The sequence below is a fragment of the Delphinapterus leucas genome, chromosome 4 (genome assembly GCF_059928025.1).
Source record: "Delphinapterus leucas isolate spDelLeu-1000000601 "Yukka" chromosome 4, BTC_Dleu_Yukka2, whole genome shotgun sequence".
Taxonomy (NCBI): domain Eukaryota; kingdom Metazoa; phylum Chordata; class Mammalia; order Artiodactyla; family Monodontidae; genus Delphinapterus; species Delphinapterus leucas.
The window spans coordinates 79,827,965-79,847,277 of record NC_143132.1 but is presented as its reverse complement, the minus strand read 5'-3'; the positions used below and the strand labels follow the sequence as shown (position 1 = coordinate 79,847,277).

The following is a 19,313-nucleotide window of genomic DNA, read 5'->3' as shown; positions in this document are numbered from 1 at the left end:
TTTCCCTGCCTCTGCCTTTGTTCACAGTATTTCCTCTGATTGGCCTCCTCTTGCTTCTCATGACCATTTCTTTCCCTAAACCAAGATCAAATGCAAAATTCTCCATGAAGACTTTTCTGATACCCCTAAACAGCAAGTGATCTCTCTCCCCTCTAAGGTCCTTTATATTGGCTTTAAAATGTCGTACTTTGTATTTGAGTTACTTGTCTCTATGTCTGGGATCCCTGGTAGATATAAGCTCTGAAGGCAGAATTTATGTCCAGGGTGCTGAGGATCCATGGCTCACCAGATACAATCATATTTTGATATAGCGTGGCTAATTTCCATAGCAATTGTTACTCCTATTTCCCCTTCTTCCTCTCTGCATATGAAAATGAAAATGTGGTTATGCTGCAAATATTTGACACGGACCTTAGAAAACATGAGCCCAAAGCACAGGACAACATAATATTCTTATGTTTTTTTCCTAATATTTGTTTTATGATCCTGAAAACATTCTCAGACTTCCTGTGGCAAAGATCATTCTCCTAGTTTCTAAGCAAGATCCCCTAAGGAATTAAAAGATTGGGCAATATTCTGCTAGGGAATAGCAGAGCTGGAAGGTACCTTAGGGATTATCTAGTTCAATCAACTTGTTTTAAATACGGGGAAATTGAGGCTTGGAAGGAAAATGAGGCCTGTTCAAGGTCACAAAGTGATTTACGGGCCAAGCTGGACATAGAACATGGGTCTCTTGGTGGTTACTGCAATTCTTTGTCTATATACAATGCCAAGTTGCCAAGCTGACCCTGCTCTTACCCAATATCCTGTCTGAAGTTTCTGTCTGAAATGAGCCTAGGCCATTACAAGCACACAGAGGGCTGTGGGAGAGGGGTCTGAGCAGTCTTTGCCCTGGAAGTGGAGCAAGGATCAAAAGGCTCTTTCTTCCAAAGCAAAACCAGCTCTTTAACTTACAGGTCAGAGAGGCTGGAGGAGAGTGTCCCTCAGCCTCAGCTTATGCAGAGCCCCAGCATCAGGGATTATGAAGGCCCTTCTCCTGGGGGCAGGTGGATCTCCTGCTTCAGTCTCTGCAGAATGAAACCAGATGATGGGTGAGGCCAGAGCAAGGCACTTGACCCAGGAGAAGCAACACTCGGTCAAGGTGCAGACAGACTCCATCCAGCATGGCTCAGAGACGTACTTCCTGAGTGACTGTGAGTCACTTCACATCCCATCAAAAATGGGGAAGGAGGTATGCAGAAGGAAAAGGAATTATGCTTTAAACCTAGTATTACCTTTGAGCCTTACAACTGCTCTTGGGGCCAGATACAGAGAGCATTTTCCTCACCTATTTCCTTTGTAATACAGTAGAAAAGCTATTTTTAAAGAAGGAATTCAAGTGGACCAGCCCTGAATATCAGACATGGTTATTAGTAAATCTGATAGGTTTCATATCTTAAAGGTGCATATAACCTTGGTCTTCCATTTCTTCTTCAAGAGGAAGCCATGTGGCTTCACAAACCCTCCAGCCAGGGGAACACTTTCTTTTTGATAATCCTGCTTTGGATGTGATTTGCCCAGAGTCATGAGAAAGACAGCAGCAGAAGCAAAAATTACAGATAGATTGCCTGACTCCTAGTTCCCATTCCCTGTTGTTGGAAGAACATAAAGAAAGTAAGAAAGGAAGCGGGTCTCCAGAGAGATAGAATGGCTATTCCTAAGTCTTTTTAAAAATAAGCTTCAGATAATCACAAGTTCGAGGTCAGAGGATAACTTAAGGCCATCAGAAGTTGGCCAGATAGGACTCAGGTTCTCTAGAGAATTCTGGCCTTTTGGCAGCCAGATACAGTACTGAACACCAAGCCAGCCTGTGTTTGGGCGCAGGTCCAGTCTCCAGCCCCCTGAGCCCAGGCTCCTTGTGCATCTCAGAGCCCGGCAGCAAGCAGCGTCCATTCCTGAACATACGCTTTTAATCAGAGACACTGGGACCAGGAGGGGACCTCAGGCATGATTTAATTCCTCTCACTTTGCAGATGTAGAAATTGAAGGCCAGATTGGGGGACGGGATGTAGAATGCTTGCACGAGGTCACTTGGCAATTTAGGAAACAACACGGTAGGGTGGAAAGGGATGACTTTGGGGCGGTAACCTGGTTCGAAATCCCAGCTCTGCCAGTTATCAGCCAGGAGACCCCAGGTAAGTCACTTAACCTCTCTGAACATCAATGTCCTAATCTGTAAAACTGGGGGGCTGGGGGCATAATTGCATTGCCTAAATGACAAGATTTTTGATATTAAATGACATGAAAAATATCAGTAATTTGTAAATAGGAAGTTATTATTCATACTTTAATGTTAGGATTGAATTATAATAAAAACACACAGCCTAATAACAAAAGTGCACTATTCCGAGTGCCATCCACATGCCAAGTGCTTCACATACATCATTTCTTTTAATGCCTGTTGAGACCCAAGGAGGACTCTCACCAGTAACCACACGCTTGGAGCAAGGTTTAAACCAGGTCATATACACAGCAGGATTTCAACACAGTCTCTTACACAGTCCAGAAACCTGGACCTGGGCTTCCATTCCCAGGCCACACTTGACTCCCTCTTCTCTCACCTCCTTTCTAGTGAAGGGGAAGCTCTTGGCTGTTGAGGGCAGGACACTCTCCTCGCGTCTGTTTGTCCCAGGAGATATCACAGTGCTCTCTCTGCACAAGGTGAAATATCAGTTGAAAATAAATAAGTAAATTAATTAATTTAATTTAAATTAGTTTAATTAAATAAATAGTGACCTGATAGATAAATTAATATTTCTTTTTCAAAAATAATTTTATTGAGGAATAATTGGGTGGGAAGGCGTCTTTGATTTCTATCCAGAATCCATCAACTTTCAGCTAAGCCAAAAGGAAGATAGGGATGTTCCAAGATAATTAAGCCATGTAGAAAACCTGAGCTTGCCAAGGGTTTCAAACAAGAAGTTGAGTCTGCATAAACATAAAGAACAGACTTGTGGTTGCCAAGGGGGAGGAGGCTGGGGGAGGGATGGACTGGAAGTTTGGAGTTGGTAGATGCAAACTATGACATTTAGAATGGATAAACAACAAGGTCCTACTATATAGTACAGGGAACTATATTCAACACCCAGTGATAAACCACAATGGAAAAGGATATAAACAAAAGAATGTCTAGATGTGTATAACTGAGTCACTTGGCTGTACAGCAGAGATGGGCACAACACTGTAAATCAACTCTACTTCAATTAAAAAAAAAGAAAAAGAAAAAAAAGAAGTTGAGTCCGTAAGTTACAATCTGGCCATTTGTAAAGAGCTCTTCCTGTTTGCTTCCATAAACATCTTCTCTGTTAGCCTCTCAACAAACTGACTGATGTGCCCAGATATAATTTCAGGACCTTCCCTAATAATGCCCCCACCCCATTTCTAGTTTAACACACTCCTTTGTTACATGATAGGACATTGCTGGTATTTTTTCAGTCTCTCTTCATGAAAGGACTTATCTGTCAATGAGACTGTGCTTTATAGTCAACATCCTTGGTGCAGAAGTAACTGCTCTTTCTCCCAGGATTCAAGACCCTTAATCTTCATTCCAACAATGTTGCAGACTTTCCTTCCTTGGCAGACTGCATTTTTTTGAAGATGACTGCAACAATCTCTCCCATACCATGTGCTCTTCTAGAAACTTGCCCCTCCTCCCATCAGAAGGTGGGGTCTAAGTCATCTTTTGAATCTGAGCAGGGTTATGACTGGGTGCTAATCATTTCAATACAGTGTAAGAGACGATGTATGGTTTCTGAAGCTATGTCGCTCAAGGCAATGATGCTGTTTCCTCCTTGTTCACATGGAGCCCTGAGTTGCCAAAGAAGCAGTCCAACTGCCCTGAATCTGCCACGCTGTGTGGTCCCCACACAGAGGGACCACATGGAGGGGTCCTGAGAGATGCCTGGCCTGCCCCCAGCTGCTCCAGTACCCCCTGCCCAACTCTTCCAGCTCTAGCCCCTGTCTGAAACAACACAAGAGCCCCTGAGCCAGAACTACACAGCCCAGCTGCTACTAAACTCCTTACTCACAGTTTAAATCGCTAAACGCAGCCATAGCGACTGGCACATACCCTTTTCTCCATCCTGCGCTGCACCTGGTTACTGTCAGTGCATCTCTGGTATCCAGGAAAACACTCAGCCATGTCCCTTTCTTCTGCTATTTGTTAGTAGCGACACCCTGGTTCCTTCACCTACCACGTGAATGCTCTTAGTAAGATCACATCTCAGACCTGGTTTCCCTGAACAGAAAAAGGCGAATAAGAATTGTTTCCCAACAGCACCATCTGAGAGGGCTCTACAGATAATGCTTTTTATTATATTGTACAACACTCACTCCACATTCTTCTGAGAAAGTTCACATACACCATCTCGTTTTAATCGTTACAACAACTTTATGAGGCAGCTGGGAAGATGTCGTTATCCCTCTTGTCAGTGGAGGAAAACGATATCCAAAGAGCTTGAATGACTTAGGTAGGTCCAAGGAGCACTTGGTCCAGTCAAAGCCAGAGTCCAGATCTTCTGCTTTCTGGAACCTGGCCCTGGTCTGCACCATCCCATGGAATACCAGGGTTTCTAACCTGCTCTAGTTTCCTCTCCACTTATATCCTATCTCTCTTCCCTAAGAGTCTGCTCCATTTTTTCTGCTGCCTCTAACCAACCCTCTCTCCATCTTCAGCTCTACCAAGTTGGTACAGACTCAGCTGATCACAGCCTTATAGTTTCCCCTTGGATCATCACTCTCAAAGAAACATGAGAAGGGGTGCTGGATTGTTTTGAATTCTCCATGAATGAACAAGAGTTTATATTTCAGACAGCCAAAGCCAGAATCCATTTAGAGCTTCCCTCACTAACCTCATATATTTGGGATTTCAACCAACCCAATCAAATTAATCTCCTAGAAGTGAGAAATCCCCACCTGGGAGGTTACCTAGCCCACTCCTGGCTGACCCACAATGGCAAAGTGAGATAATAGCCAACCTGGGTCTTGACCTCCAGTATTGTGGCTTCAAAGCCAAGATGTGTTTTACCCCTGGCATTGGGCACAGAGAAAAAAAATTGCAAAACTTCTGCTCAGCGCTTCCAGTTGAGTGCTGTTCATCACAAAGTGGAACACGGCAAACAGTCAAGGAAGGTACTTCAGCCTCTTATGGGAAAGCCATGGGCCTCAACACACTCAGAACCCAAGGTAATACACCTTCAAGTACTAAATTTGGGGTCCAAGGAAGATGGTTCTGGAGTGTTATATAGTTCTCTTGGGTTTGCAAGGACTTAGAGAGCTTTGAGGAAGTTTCGAAGGGGAGAGTCAAAACCTATTTAGTGAACCTAAATTTTAGAAGTTGTAAGGGCACTAAGTAAATATATGATTCCAGGGTAATCAGTCCTCTCCTGTTCCTTCTTTTGTAAAGGGATGAACTAGAAGTGGTCTGAAAAGCCAGCTCTGCCGTGTTCTACTGCGATGTTCTGGAAAGTTATGTAATCTTTCTGAGCCCCAGCTTCTACATCTGTAAACTGAGAATAATAGCTACATAAAGAGATTGCAATGAGAATTAAATTAGATACTATGTGTGGAAAAGCATAGTCTTGCATCTTGAACTAAGTGGTTGGTAAATGTTTTTTCCCTTCCACCAACTCCTTCGCCTTACATTCTAATATTCTCTGCTCTTTGACCAAATTTACCAGACGATTGCTTGCTTTTTTCTGACCCTAATGAAGTCAGAGAAGGTTAGTGAGGTCATGGTGCATAAACCATTCTGAGGGTCGAGGGTGAGTTTTAGGTAAATTGTGGTTTTAATGTTTAAAAAAGAGCCCATAACTAGCGAGGGTTTCCATTTTTTGGTGGCAAGATGCACAAGCACAGGTCTGCAGTAACACACAGCTTCTTGGCTCTCAGCAGTCTTGTGGCTGAAAGATGTTTTAAAAGCTCCTGTTTTCAGAAGACTCTGTTACTGATTAACAAAGTGTCGTTTCCATTTTTAGTTCCACAAAGAGAAAGGCAAGTGAAATTTGCCCCATCTCACCATCTCCAAATGGGCAATATTACTGAGCAATATTTAATGTCCTCACAACATCTGTTTGGTTTTATTTTTAATAGTTTTAGGTCCATATTGAAAGTGCAAGTTCATGGGTAATCCATACGTCCAAAATCGAATGCCCAACTGGATAATCCCCTTCCAAAAACTTTTCCCTTCCACTTTAGAATCAGAGCGCTTGTCACGTGCCATGACATATATATTGAGTGAAGAAGAGATTGAGCTGGAAAATTCTATGTTTCTAAATTACTGGTGATTATAGTGATAGGAGTGCACACTTGCAGAGCATTTTATAGACGGCAAAGCGCTTTCATTGCTAGAGCTTCTGTTAAGTTTCCCAAATACCCTGTGAGGTAGAGGTGGAAGGAAATTTTATCCCCAAATGATAGATGAGAAAATAGACAGTTTGAGGGTTTAAGTGACTTACCCACAGTCAAGGTGTGTTTCCTGAGACACGGTGCCCCAGGAAGATCTCTGGCCAATTAGAGGTACAGAGCCGAGGAGTTCATCAGTTTCCAATCCCAGTAATACGTGAGCTACATGCTGGTCCGCCCAAACTGGGAAGCTGGTAGAGGGACGCTTGGGCACTGCCCACTAGCCTACTCAGGTGCTAGGCACAGGTTGGAAGGAAGAAAACAGGAGCCCCAGTGCTCAGGGACTGGGGAGCTCGGGGTAAAGGTGGTGTATGAGTTTCCTATTGCTGCTGTAACAAATTACCACCATAGATGGCTCAAAACAACACAAAGCTATTCCCTTACCGTTCTGCAAGCCAGAAGTCCAAAACTGGTTTTTCTGGCTTTAAAGTCAAAGGTGTTAGCAGAGAGGGTTCCTTCTGGAGGCTCTATACAGAATGTGTTTCCTTGCCTTTTTCAGCTTCTAGAGGCTACTTGTACTCTTTGATTTCGTCTTCCTCCATCTTCAAGACCATCACCCCAATTTCTGCTCCCATTGTCACACAGCCATCTCTCTGACTCTGACTCTCCCACATCCCTCTTACAAAGACCTCTGTGATCACATTGGACCCATCTGGATAATCCAGGAAAATCTTCCCATCTCAAAATCCTTAAGGCAGTCACATCTACAAAGTCCATTTACCATGGAAGGTAACATAGTCACAGGTTCCTGGGATTAGAACATGGGCACCTTTGGGGTCATTACTCAACCTACTACAGGTGACAAGGTGGCAGGTGGATGGCGGCAGCCGTTTTTTTGCTGGTAAATGCATCACTCGCATGGCTGTGTTTGTCTGTCTGAAAGCCACACTCTTCGCTGTCACCTGACATGTAAAGGCCAGAATAGAGCCCATGTCTTCCTATTCCAAGTGAAGTGCTCTTTCAGGCACATCCTACTGGCCAGCTCAAAGCTATATTTACGTTCATTTTTTTGCAAATACCGCACCCTGGTATAGACGGTGATTAGTATTTGCATAATGCTTTAGAGGCTATAATGTCCTTTTCTATTTACATGAAGTCATTTAAATCCCTACAATAGCCCTCTGAGACCGTTATTATTAACACATTTTACATATGAAGAAGCTAAGGGCTAGGAGGTGTGAAGTGATTTGTCCAAGGTCACCCAGCTGGCAAGGGCAAGACCACAATGCAAATCTGAAAAGTTCCCCCATGCGCAGCTCTAAATAATGAATCCACATTTCAGTTCACTTTGCTAGAGGTGGTAGCTTATCTTTTGGGGATACTATGAAAGCAGCTGGGATCTCCAGTATGTTTTTGAGAGAAAATTAGTCAATAAATGTGAAAGTGCTTTGTAGCAGTATGACTCACGACTACAGAAAGTTACTGATGGCATTATTCTCATCATCATTCTTAGCATCAACCATCAAGTGCCCCGCAGGCCAAGTGAATTCAAACGGGTCAACATCTCTAATTGCTGTGTTTAAAACAGTGACCCCAACTGTCTCGCAGTCCCTGGGGATGGTGGCTCAGGGTTCTGTGGTTTCTTGGCCACTGTGCAGGTGTGGTTGGTGGGAGCAGAGCTCTGAATGGAGAAGCCAAGGTCCTGTGCCCTTGCAGATAAACAGGGTGACCCCTCGCACGATGAAGTAGGCGTTCCCCGAAAAATCCGCTTTGTGTGAAAGGACCCTAAGACCCTTTCAGGAGCATGGTGGTATTTTATAGCTTTTACTGGTTTTTGGTTTTTTTTGGGTTTTTTCATCTTTCTCTTTTTTTCGATGAGACCACTTGCTCTGCATTTCAAATGTGTCTAATTTGGTGGGGAGGAGGGGGGCTGGGAGGTTCAATGGTGGGTCCACGGGAGTGAGATGCAGAGCGCCACTGCCGAGGCCTGGCAGCCATCTGGCAGGTGGAACTCCGTTCACCCACCCCCGCCACCCCCGCTTCCTCCCCTCACCTTTTTTAAAGAGAAGCAGCGAGCTTCTGAAATGTGCAACTTCAAAACCAGACCAGAAGTCTACTGAGAAGGAATAACCAAGGCATCCTCCAACTGCGGCTGAGCAGTCAGCCGGCCCCCACCTCATTTGGGTGAGACCGCCAAGAGCCCTCACGTGGCGCTTGGGCCGCAGGACCACAATTAGGAAACACTCCCTGCCCCTCACAACGGCCACCCTTGCTAGGCAGTGGGGACGGAAGGGAGGCAGGTGCATTCAAATCATCCTGGTTTGACCAAGGGAAATGAAGCACTAAAACAGCTTCATCCCACAATGAGTCAGGATGGGGGAAGGGAGTGTGAGGCTGGAGCCCTCTGACCCTTTTTGGGAACAAGTCTTGCTTCTGGTCACTCAGCCCTGTGAACCCAGTGTCTGGCATGAGTCTCAGCTCTCGTGCTCCATTGCTGTGGGACAGGAGGCACTACACTGCCAGGGGCCTCTCTTAACAGTTGGTCCCACCTGTAAGCATAGTTGCTTATCAGACAATGTGTCCCTGTCTCCAACAACTGTCACCTCTGCCTGCTCCAACTCTACCCACACCTCAGGCCTGTATCCCACCTCTTCTAAGAAGCCTTCCCCCATGCCTCTGATAAATCTAGGAATCTCCTCTTCCTCAGAACCATCTTTATCCCTTCTCTCAGATACTTATGGATAACATTTTTTTAATGAAAATAATTTCTCGGGGCTTCCCTGGTGGCGCAGTAGTTGAGAGTCCGCCTGCCGATGCAGGGGACACGGGTTCGTGCCCCGGTACCGGAAGATCCCACATGCCGCGGAGCGGCTGGGCCCGTGGACCATGGCCTTTGAGCCTGCGCGTCCGAGCCTGTGCTCCGCAACGGGAGGGGCCACAACAGCGAGAGGCCCGCGTATCGCAAAAAAAAGAAAAAAAATAATAATAATTTCTCACCTATTAAGTCAGGCACCCTGCTAAGCACTGTCACACTTGCTGTGTAGTTTGCTGTATAGCACCCTGTAATATTAGACAGAAACTCCTTGAAGACAGAGGCTGTGTCTGATTCATCACTCCATGCCCTACCAGCCACGATGCTCTCAGTAACTAGTTATTAGGTTAATAATTTTAGAAAATTATTTGAAAAAATTGTAAATTAGTAGAGACTTTGCCGTCAGCATGGAGTGATCTCTTGGTCCACATCCTACTCGAGGAAGCCAGGGTGACTTCAGTGAGAACCTGCCCTATGGGAATCCCTGCCTGCTTAAGGGACTCTTAAGAGGGAACATAGAATACACTCATGGTCTACCTTGGGACTTCATCTATTCCAGCCCTGAAGATCTCCCTGGGGACACTCACTTGGTTCTAGAGTATTAAGTACCATCGATATCCTGAGGTCTCCTGAGTCTCTCTCTCCATCTCCTCCATCTCTCCCAACCACAGCATTTGTCTTCCAAATGTGCCCCTCATCTCCAGTGGCGTGTTTGTGTAAAAGCTTAAAACGGCAGGCTGAGTAGAGAACGCCCTTTCCCCCACCTCTCACCCAAGCTTCACTAAACCTGCTCCACATCCTTTGTGTTTGGTCCCGGTTACGAGTATTGCATTCACTCCACCTCTAGAGCTAGAAATCATGGGGTCATCTTCAGACACGTCCTTCCCTCTCCCTCCACAAGCCAGTCATCACACCCTGGGAGCTTGACTCCGGAAACTAATAGCTCTCATCCATCCTGCCTCTCCATCCACAATGCCTTGGGCTCAGGCTCTCATCAGTTTTCAGCCAGACCACTGCAACTTCTGCCCCCTGTCTGCCATGTCTCCTTGCGTTATATTCTCAAAAAGCAAATCTAACCAAGACATGTTCTTGCTTAGGAATCCCTGTTGATGACCTGCTGCCTATAGAATTGAGACAAAATTCCTTGATGGGAGCACATAACACCCTTCACAATCTGATCCCAGGCTTTATCGCCTGCCTCCTCACCTCATGTAGTTGCCCTGAATTTCTTACCCCAACATACCGATGTCTTTCACAATTTGGGGCTTTTGCACGTGCTGTTCCCTTTTTCTGGAATGTATCTCTTCCCTTCTCTGATTGGAAAACTCAGTCATATGTCATGACCCAACTCCCATTTCACCATCTCTGTGAGGTCACCCTTCATTGCTTCCAGGCAGAACTTTTACTCTGTCCTGATCTCCCACAGCACTTGTTTATATCTCCATAATAACACTTACCACACTGTACTGTAATTTTCCCATTCAAGTGTCAGTCACTCCATTATTTAAGATCCAGGAGGTTAAGAACCTGCACTTATTAATTTTTGATATCCCCAGGGTCTAGCCCAAGATCTGCTCATAGTGGACCCTCAGAACAATATGAACCAGAAAAATCACTGAATATACTCAAAGGTTCTCTATGCGAAAGAAAGTAGTTCCAAGATGAACCTGACTCTGATGCCAGTCCCAGCTCTGCTGTTAATGGTTAAAAGGAAGGAGGACTTTCCAGTCAGTTGTACTGGTGTTCAAATCTCTCCTCTACAACTTACTAGCTGTGTGATCTCAGGCAAACAGCTCCCAACTCTATGCCTTAGTTTTCTCATCTCCAAATGGGGATAATAACTACCTCAGAGCATTGTCATGGATTGTATAAGAAGTTGAATATGTTAAGTGTGTAGCACAGGGTCTGGTACCTAACAAGTAGCCATGATTATGACCATGTATTAACTGTATGACCCTGGGCCAGCCCCTTCCTCTCCCTGGGCCTCCTTGGAAACTTCCTATACAAAGTGAAGGTACAGACTGTTGTCGCTGAGGTTCCCTCAAGCGCCATCATTGCAAGACTTTACTGCCATCCAAACTTGTGGCATCACTTCATTCAGCCCTGAAACTTAGCTTTTTGCCTCGTAAGATGAATTCTAATTGTTTCTGGAGTATAAGCTTTGCTCACTGTAACCAAAGTCAAATTCATCAACCATACTGGAGTTCTGAAAGGCACAAACTAGTGCCTTTGCTCTGCTGAAGAACCTGGCTCAGGATTGGGCGCAGAGAGGGTACTGCAATCTACTTGGTAGAAGCAGTAGCAAGAAGGAAGCCTGTCCCTGTGGGGTCAGCACTGATAACAGGGACAGGACAGTGCACAGTCCCAATCACATAATGTGCCTCTCACTTACATGACTTTATGAACTTATTTTGCAGTCCTGTGTTTATCCCCCAGCTCATTCTTATTAATGTCCTATTAACATCTTAATTTGAACCGTGGCCACTGCATTTCACACAAAGAACACACATGAGTCTATTTAAATTCCTTTGGACTCTCCCAGACAGGAGGTGTCTCTCTCCCACATTTGCACATTTAAAATTAATTTTTGACATCTTAATATGATTATTTTTGTTCTTGTAAAGTAATGGAGTAAAAAAGAAAAAATAGCTGGTTGAGTTTCTTTCCCCAACACTAGAAATAGGGAATATAGCCAATTCTTTGGAAGCCAGTTGTTTGGAGTAAGATTTGAGGTCTCGTTGAGTGAAATAATTAGGCACTTCTAAAGAATAAAGCAGCAAAGCACTGTGGGAAACAGCACACTCGGGCCATTCAGCAGAGCTCGGGCAGCTTTCCCGCTTCAGGGCAGTAAATATCTCCAGGGAGTCACACAGGGTAGGGGAAGGAACATGAGCGCTGGGACAAGTCAGACCTGGATTTAACCTCATCCCTCCCACTTGCCAGGTATAAGATTCAGGCAATTTCTTAAATTCTATGAGACTCAGTTTCCCCATGTAAAATGAAGATAATAGTACATACCTCATGGTGATGTTGGGAGAATTAAAACAAAGTAATGTATATAAACACATAATTGATAACAATAAATATAAGTTCTCTTCTCTCTTCTGAGAACATGGTACAAGTGGAATAAAGCTACTTATCTTTTTATGCTACCTTGTTCCACAAAGGAATTAAGACAATTTGCGCTCATGTTTCTAATATACAAAAGTGAAATTAATGCAAAAAAAAGAAAGAAAGAAAATGAGACAAAAAAAAGTAATGGTGCTAGAGTACCAAGCTGGACTCAAGAAATCAGGTTGATTTGCAAAATGCATACAGAATCCTTTGGCCATGTTGTAGGCATGTGACAAGCTTCAGTGGTTGAAAGGTAACCTGTCATTCCAGAAAAGACCAGCTCTTCCTGATTGAAAAACCAAAAAAGCTTGTTTATCTTATGGTAAATGAGCACCAGGAGACAAAACACGTAATTTTCCTCCTCTCCCCAGCAGTTATTTCACTGTGTGACCCTATACAAATCACGTTACCTACCCTGGGCCCCCATCTCCTCATCTGTACACTTTGAATGTTGGATGAGAGGAACTCCAAAGGCCTTTCTAACCCCTACATTTTATAACTTGATTCTATTCTGCGAAATGTCTACAGCTTTCTCTTCCATGCGTTTGCAATTTACATGACATTCTCCTTGGAATTCATCAGTCTGCTCTAGCAAAACCAGTTCTTCACTTGCAGTTGTAGGTGTACTTCCTTTTAGCCCAGTCATGGGCCACATGACAGAACTTAAGGAACCAACATTCACAGCGTAATAACCACTTGTTACTTAAATAAACCTTACAATGGAACCATGAAAAGCAATTAATGCTAACTTGGGCATATCTGGATTTATTCAGAGTAGAAGTATTTTATTCTCAGCCTTCTCTTTTTCAGTCTCAATTTCTAATTCTGTCCACGTTTCATTATGTATTCTACGTAATTTTTTTATCACTTCCTTTGTTCTCAACGGGAATGCTGAAGAATCTAAGTAACAGAGAGATAGGAAACAGCTGATGAAGAAGCCACATATATACTCTGCTCATCGGAATCAGTTGCTCAAACATGACTCTGGTCTGAGTCTTTAGCCATAGATTTTTGATCTGGTTCATAACAGGGAGTCAACTGAACTGGCTTTGATTTGGAGGGGTGGGTTGGATGGAGAGGAGAGATGTTTGGACATTAGGGAAAGTTCCTCCTCTATAACATCTGTATCATCCACCGCTTCCTTTGTGTCTCCTCTGAGCCTGCCCTCCTGCAAATCCCCCCCTTTTCTCAGCAGGAAAAACTATGTCTCCCACCTGCCACCTTACCTCCTACTACTTCCTTCATGACCCCTACATTCCTTCAGATTCTGTGTGCTCTTGCCCATGGCTGTCCCTCAGAAAGGGTAAGTGACTCACCCAGGAACACACAGCCACTAAGAGACAGAGCTGATGTTCAAATTCTAGTTTGCATCACCTCAAAGCCAGTAACTTAATCCTCACTATTAAACTGAATCTCCAACAGAATTTTATACTAAACTCTTCTGTGAAGACTTTCTCAATTTCTCTATTGAAATGTCGTGTGTGTGTGTGTGTGTGTGTGTGTGTGTGTGTGTGTGTGTGTCTCAGTCCTTCAAATATACCAGTGGTCCCCACAGTGGTTTGCACATTAGAATCACCTGAGAATATTTTAAAACTTCCAAAGCCCAAGACATACACGCAAAAGAGTTAAATCAGAACTTCTCTGGGGCTGGGATACAGTCCTCAGTAGTTTCATAAGCTCCCCAGGAGATCCAATGTGCGGACAAGTTTGTAGTACTGCTGTAAATCGGTACAGCTCAGCCTTGGGTTATAATTACCGTACTATGATTATAAACTGTAAGCTACTGGAGAGCAGAAATCTTATTTTATTTAAATATGTATCCCTCACGATAAAAGTAGTAGCTCGGTGGATATTATTAAATGATTGCATCTGTCTAATTTAGGTTCTAACAATTTAAACATGGACAAATTAACAAAAGTCCAAATGACAGGATTGGAAATGCCTGACGTTTTGGAGTGTTTCCTGAAGTGGAAAAGGCCAACAAACTGTGATTGCTTAGGGTGAAAATAGAGGACTCTGATAAGGTTTTTAGTAATTTTTTCCAATCACAAGAAAAAGTAAAATGAGAATGGTGCGTCTCTATTTTTCTTTTTAATAAATTTATTTATTATTTATTTTTGGCTGCATTGGGTCTTTGTTGCTGCGCAGCTTTCTCTAGTTGCGTCAAGCGGGGGCTACTCTTCGATGTGCAGCTCGGGCTCTAGGTGCACGGGCTTCAGTACTTGTGTCTCGTGGGCTCTAGAGCACAGGCTCAGTAGTTGTGGCGCACGGGCTTAGTTGCTGCGGCATGTGGGATCTTCCCGGACCAGGGCTCGAACCTGTGTCCCCTGCATTGGCAGGCAGATTCTTAACCACTGTGCCACCAGGGAAGCCCATGAGTCTCTACTTTTAATCTCTGCTAAGGAAGTGGGTCTAGGCTGCCACAAAAGTTGAGTGGATTAGACTTTAGGAACCAACTCCTGATAATCCCGAGTGAAAAATTCTAGAATGCTGACCAAAGAAGTCCACAGAATCGTCTTCTCAGGAGAGGTTTAAGAAAGGATGAGACCACATGTTGCTTTCAGCTGTTAACTGAAGAGGTTGGATAAAACTTCCACTATGAACTACAAAGAGAATTTTATTTTTTCAGGCTGGCAATGTGGTGAGTTCCTGATTCTTTCTGGGGATTACAAAACAATCCACTGTATGGGGTCCAGGCTATAAATTCAGGCTTGCAGATTGCTCAAAAGACAGTTCGAGAAAGCAAAAGGCAGACTGTCCAATCTGGCTGCTCTGTGTGCCAGGAGTTATTAATTATGTCTGTTCTAATAACAAGAGCTGGGAAGCAGCAAACTCAAAACATGCAGGGAAAACAAAACAAAATAAGATGGTGCTTTGCCTTAATGAGAGGAAGTAAAAGTCAGCAGTTACAGCACCAGGCTCAGTAAATGGGGTATAAACCCTGCCAGCAACAGATTTTAGCTGCAACTGGGCATGGTCACCATAGTAGCTACAGAGGCCACGGAATCCCAATGGACTCTCCCAACATCCTTCCAGTGACCAAGGAGGTCATCTTCTTTCCTGTGCTTTTCTGGAACGGATGAGGGAGCATGCGAGGAGTCGTTGAAGGGATTTGACAAGTTAGGATTTGCTGTTCTGTGGATCATAAATTCTCAGAGTTGGAAGGGACATCTACAGATCAAATAAATAGTCCAACCCTACCCATTACTACACATGAAGAAACTGACTTCCAGAGAGGTTAAGTGACATAACTCAGGTCACCCAACAATGGCAGACCAGGATTAGAGTTTTCTCCATTCATCTCCTTGCTGGTTAATAGTAGATTCCCTTTCTTCCTCCCTAAGAAACTGGCTTTTCTTAGACTTGTACCAGCTCCCTGAATAGGCAGCAGCTTCAATAATGAATCTGCCTAGGTGTTTTAGCCTCCATGATCTATGTGGCTCAGGATCAGCTCTGTCTGGTGAGTGGTTATCCCCTACTCTTCCTAGAACTCTTCTCATGGCTGGAACCTCAGAAATTCAGGCTCTGGGATGCCTTTCTAAGAGTTTCAATGCTGCCTAAGAGTTCTCTAAGACCAGAACCTTGGACACCTGGGCTCCATTCTGACCCACTGGACTCTGTGCATATTGAGGCCAGGAACTAGGGATTATTCATCTTCATATCTTGCTTGTCACTCAGAAGATGCTCCGTAAATTTAATAAATGAAAAGGCCCAACACTTAAAGGGAGAGCTTTACAAACCGGAACTCAGAGGAGAGCAACCAGGACTGTGAAAACCTGAATAGGATAAGGGATAGATTTAAAATGAGATATCCAACTTGGAGAAGAAAATACGCACTGGGGAACTAATTTCCCGTCTTCCAATAGCCAGTGGGCTATCTTGAGGAAGATGTGGAACGGGAGAAGCTATGGAGAATTACTTCAGATTAATAGAAGCAGCATTTGGTGGGGGGAAGCAGTCAGCATCCCATCTCTAGCGAGGACCATCTCCTGACAGAAAATTGAAGGGAGGAGAGAATCAGCAAGGGGTGGAGCTTGACCCATGATTTCTAAGTCTAAGGAACCTTGGCCACCTTAGAATAGAGGGCACTTCGTGGCAGTTTGATTGGAGGAAACACTGAAGGTAAGGGGTATGTATCTGCAGTGAGCTGAACTGGAGACCATGTTAGAAAAAAAATTGAGTTCGAGGGTAGGACAAGCATGCTTGGCTCTCCTAAGATCTCTCTTTCTATAATAATAACAATACTGGTTATTGAGCGCTTCTATTTGCCAAGCACTGTATTATAACTTTAGCCTGACTGATGATGGCTCCGATACAGCAACAATCAGGAAGCCCCATTTCATACAAGTTCAACTTTAAAAAAATTGATTTTTAAAAACATGCTGGCAAGGTTTCTGTGAAATTGGCACACTCCCGCATGGAACACAAATTGAATACAAATTGAAACAATCCTTTTGGAGAGCCATTTGGCAATACTTTTCAAGAGCCATAAAACACATCTAATAATCCCACTCTGAGGGATTTACCCTAAGGAAAATAACTCTAAGAAAGAAAAAAAAACCTATATGTTCAAAGCCCTTTAAAATATCAAAACCTGGAGAGAACCCAAATTCCCAGCAGTTTGGGAATGGTTAAATAATTTATGATATATTAACTCTGTGGAAAATTATGTAGCCATTAAAATGATACATGGAAGGATTGTGACAACATGAAATGCGCATAACAAATAACATTCAAGGATAAGAGTGGAACGCAAAATTGTACATGCTCTCTGATTACAGCTCTGTGAAAATAGTTATGGCTAGAAATTGAAAGGGACAACAGAGAAATATAAAAGAAGTATTTGTTTTATGAGATTTTGTAGATAATCGGTGTTTATATACTTAAAAAATGAAAACAGAGAACTCTTGCCTTAGCTAAGGAAACTTGAGAGCCATTGCATGTAAGTTAACAAGCATCTTATAGGTCCTGGGCTAGCACTCTCATTTTACAGTAAAAGAAACTGAAGTGCTGAGAAAAGTATCTTGTCTACCCCACAAGGTTAGTGGCTGAGCCGGGTCTAGAACAGAAGCCCAAGGAGAGGGTCCTTGGATGGTTCTATTCTAGAGACTGATAATTTGTGGGAACACTTGGAGTGAAGAGAGCAAGAGGAAAGATAGGGTTGCCTGTCATAAAAATTCTCAGATGTGGGTAGTAACATCAGTCAGCTAAGAGAATAACCTTATCCTCTGTCTGCTGAAAACCATCTACCATTCACTCATTAAGTACATAATGGGTCTGCAAAGGGAGGATCCGTTTTTCTGCCTTTAAGGCCATCTCCTCTCCATCCTCATTACCATTTCCTGAGGTCAAGGTCTTGTCAATCGTTCTGTAAACACTTTGTGGGCACCTGTTACATCCCAGGCGCTGTACTAAGCCTAGAGACACAGTAGTGAGTAAGACACACATAGCTCTGATCTGACGGGGCTCTCGTTTTAGGATTGGAGACAGGCCATTCACATGCAGACAAATAAACAAGATGATTTAATACAGTAGTAAGTACTATGGAGAAAAAAAAAACGAACAACAGGAATTTGTGATGAAAAGTACAGTTAGCGGACAAGTACGGAGGGTAGTAAGCAAGGAGGTGATGTGATCTGAATTATGTTTGAAAGCTCACTGTCTGCTTTTATTATTCTAAGACAATTACACCAGCCCTTAGCAAAGGCTGGCCAAAGAGGTCTTAATAAAATGTAAATTTTATTTGAAAGTTTTGAAACTTTCAGAAACTCACTGTCAGCCCCAAGGTCAAGCTCAGACAGTAGGCACAGCTACTGAGATCTCCACCCGAGGCTCTGCATCAGTGTTGCGGCAGCCTCAGGACATGTCCCACCTCCCACCCCACACAGCCTCTTCCAGAGCCCCTGAGGATGCTCACTGCCCTACTTGCATGCTGCCCACTCTTCTGAGGCTGGGCACTGGCACAGGCTGCCCTCACTCTGTGATACCCTCTTCCCTCCTTTATAAAACCCTTTCCCTTCCTTTAAGGTTATGCCTCCGCTTCTTAAAAGTCTTCTCCCACTCTTCCATGCAGAGCAAATTAGTCACTGCCTTCTATGTGCTCATAACACATTTTGTTCACACTTGCATTATAACGTATCACACAGGATTGTAATTGTGTGTGTGTGTGTGTGTGTGTGTGTGTGTGTGTATGCATGGCAAGCAGAGAACATGCCTTAGTTGTGCTTTCTATCTAGTTTCTAGCAGAGCTGGTCACCTACTGTTAGTGGCTACTTAGCAAATGGGTTGACTGGTAGACCACTGGATGGAAGGATGGGTAGGTGGATGAAGGAATTACTAAATGGACGGATACAGTCTATCCCCCCTCATTTTAAAAGCAAGACAATTCTAATCTGGTCTGCCATCTGTGAATTGAAGAATCAGACTAGGTGATTCTGAAGGTTACCTCCAGCTCTGATGTTCCAGGTTCTGAGAGTCCATAAATCACGAGTGGTTATTGCCATTGGAATCAGAAAGCCTTCTTGGCTTGACTGCTTGAGAGAACTCAAAGGGCTCCCAGGTTCATGATTAAAGATCAAAAATCCCCCGGAGCCCTGCTGCACTGGGATAAAGAAAGCCTGGGCATGGGCTGGGTGCCCTCCTGTCCCAGCTGGCAACGCTCATAACCTGACATAACTGCTGAGGGAAGAAGCCTCAAGCAGAACAGGTTCCGAGCTGGCTCCGCAATAGTGCAGCTATGCATGCCTGTAAATTTCCAGGGCCGAGTGAGGGCCTGGAGAGGCAAGCATGGGCCACTATGTTACACAGCTCCAGTGGCTAGTTTTGCTTACCCATCGTCTGTGGGTGCGGTTGTCAGGACAGACTTGCGTAGATTTAGGTCAGAGGTGAGGACAGAAATAATTCCTAACTCAGCTTTTCATGGAGGAGAAAAGAGTGAGGACACAGCGTTCCCTCCTTATCGGGCTAGAGGAGAAGGTGACCAGAGATTCAGTTCAAGCCAGAGAGC

At 44.0% G+C, this 19,313-nt stretch overlaps 1 long non-coding RNA gene across 2 annotated transcripts in view; it reads right to left on the bottom strand.

The window, feature by feature from the left end:
- LOC149749364 (uncharacterized) overlaps positions 1–19,313 on the bottom strand; it is a 47,596-nt gene that overhangs the window by 26,996 nt on the left and 1,287 nt on the right. For both annotated transcript variants that reach the window (XR_016393026.1, XR_016393027.1), the window contains exon 2: positions 2,601–2,691. This is a non-coding gene — a long non-coding RNA (uncharacterized LOC149749364). The remainder of the gene's footprint in view (positions 1–2,600; positions 2,692–19,313) is intronic.